The sequence below is a fragment of the Populus nigra genome, chromosome 2, assembly GCF_951802175.1.
Source record: "Populus nigra chromosome 2, ddPopNigr1.1, whole genome shotgun sequence".
Taxonomy (NCBI): Eukaryota; Viridiplantae; Streptophyta; class Magnoliopsida; order Malpighiales; family Salicaceae; genus Populus; species Populus nigra.
This window is the reverse complement of record NC_084853.1, coordinates 13,996,093-13,998,592: the sequence shown is the minus strand read 5'-3', so window position 1 is coordinate 13,998,592 and position 2,500 is coordinate 13,996,093.

The following is a 2,500-nucleotide window of genomic DNA, read 5'->3' as shown; positions in this document are numbered from 1 at the left end:
CCTGTTTTCGTCAGCGTGCCCCCCTGACGAATTTTCCTGCCTGGCCCGGCCGGTCCAGCATCCAGCCCCTGTTCGTCGAAAAATCTGCGCTGCCGATTTTCCACGCGGCAGCCCCTGTTTTCCTCAGCGTGCCCCCCTGACGAATGTTCGTCGAAAAATCTGCGCTGCCGATTTTCCACGCGGCAGCCCCTCTTTTCGTCAGCGTGCCCCCCTGACGAATGTTCGTCGAAAAATCTGCGCTGCCGATTTTCCACGCGGCAGCCCCTCTTTTCGTCAGCGTGCCCCCTGACGAATTTTCCTGCCTGGCCCAGTCCAGCGTCCAGCCCCTGTTCGTCGAAAAATCTGCGCTGCCGATTTTCCACGCGGCAGCCCCTCTTTTCGTCAGCGTGCCCCCCTGACGAATTTTCCTGCCTGGCCCGGCCGGTCCAGCCCCTGTTCGTCGAAAAATCTGCGCTGCCGATTTTCCACTCCGCAGCCCCTGTTTTCGTCAGCGTGCCCCCCTGACGAATTTTCCTGCCTGGCCCGGCCAGTCCAGCGCCCAGCCCCTGTTCGTCGAAAAATCTGCGCTGCCGATTTTCCCCGACGAACCTGCAGCTGCACAAATCCGCGCTGCCACTGCCCCATTGTCTGGACCAACAGTCTTTTCCATCAAGCCCTGGACTATAAATCGTCCAGACTCATCGCCAGCACCCGCTGCCGATTCTGCCGACTTTGCCGATTTCGTCGGCGCTGCCGATTCCAACACTGCCCGCCGTGCCTGAACCAGCGCTGTTTCGTCAGCGTGTCCCCTTGACGAATTTCCCTGCCTGGCCTGGACAGTCCATCTTCCAGCCCATGTTCATCGAAAAATCTGCGCTGCCGATTTCCCCGACGAACCTGCAGCTGCACAAATCTGTGCTGCCGATTTCCCCCCCTGTCGGCATGGCTGCCGCTGCCCCGATGTCCAGACCAACAGTCTTTTTTGTCGACTTTGCCGATTTTGTCCGCGCTGCCGATTCCAACACTACCCCCTGCATCCAAACCAGCATTGTTTCGTCAGCTCTTCCCCTGACGATTTTAGCCCTGTAACAAACAGTAGGCCTCCAATCCCGCCAACGGGAGCCAAGTTGATAGGGAAGAGAATTGAATGACGCGCCTGGTCCTCGCACCCCGCCACCCGAGGGGCCTTTTTCCCGGCAGCCTCTGAAAAACTCTAGCTTTCACGGTCCTCGCCGCCCCTCACCACCATGGCAGGCCTCTAATCCCACCCATCAGCAGTTGTAGCCGATAGGGCAGTGATTTGAATGACGCGTCGCGGGCCTCCGGGTCATCTCACCCGGCCATTAATTGGAGCGTTTTTGGCTGGCCGAGGATGGGGGGATGGATCTCTTCTTCCGAAAAAGCAAACAGTACATCGGGAGTTATGTTGACGGGGCATGGAATTGAATGACCCGTCGCGGGCCGCCGGGTCATCTCACCCGGCCATCCCGGGGAGCGTTTTTCCCGGCAGCATCGGGGAAACTCTTGCTTTCACTGCCCGCTGCCCAAGTCCCCACTCGAATCGGCCCCCCGCGCCAACAAGCCAACGCTGCCGAATCGGCAGACACTGCTGCCGAATCTGCCGACACTGCCCCGCGGGCTGCCACTGCCCCAGTGTCTAAACCAGCGGTCTTTCTCATCGAGCCTTGGACTATCCAGTCCGTCCTGACTCATCGCCAGCACCTGCTGCCGATTCTGCCGACTTTGCCGATTTTCTCGGCGCTGCCGATTCCAACACTGCGCCCACCGTGTCTGAACCAGCGCTGTTTCGTCAGCGTGTCCCCTCGACGAATTTTCCTGCCTGGCCTGGACAGTCCACCGTCCAGCCCGTGTTCGTCGAAAAATCTGCGCTGCCGATTCTGCCGACTTTGCCGATTTCGTCGGCGCTGCCGATTCCAACACTGCCCGCCGTGCCTGAACCAGCGCTGTTTCGTCAGCGTGTCCCCTCGACAAATTTTCCTGCCTGGCCTGGACAGTCCATCGCCCAGCCCATGTTCGTCGCAAAATCTGCGCTGCCGATTTTCCCCGACGAACCTGCAGCCGCACAAATCTGCGCTGCCGAATCTGCCGACACTGTCCCGCGGGCTGCCACTGCCCCAGTGTCTAAACCAGCAGTCTTTCTCGTCGAGCCTTGGACTATCCAGCCCGTCCAGACCCATCGCCAGCACCCGCTGCCGATTCTGCCGACTTTGCCGATTTCGTCGGCGCTGCCGATTCCACCACTGCCCGCCGTGCCTGAACCAGCGCTGTTTCGTCAGCGTGTCCCCTCGATGAATTTTCCTGCATGGCCCGGCCAGTCCAGCGTCCAGCCCATGTTCGTCGAAAAATCTGCGCTGCCGATTCTGCCGACTTTGCCGATTTCGTCGGCGCTGCCGATTCCAACACTGCCCGCCGTGCCTGAACCAGCGCTGTTTCGTCAGCGTGTCCCCTCGACAAATTTTCCTGCCTGGCCTGGACAGTCCACCGTCCAGCCCGTGTTCGT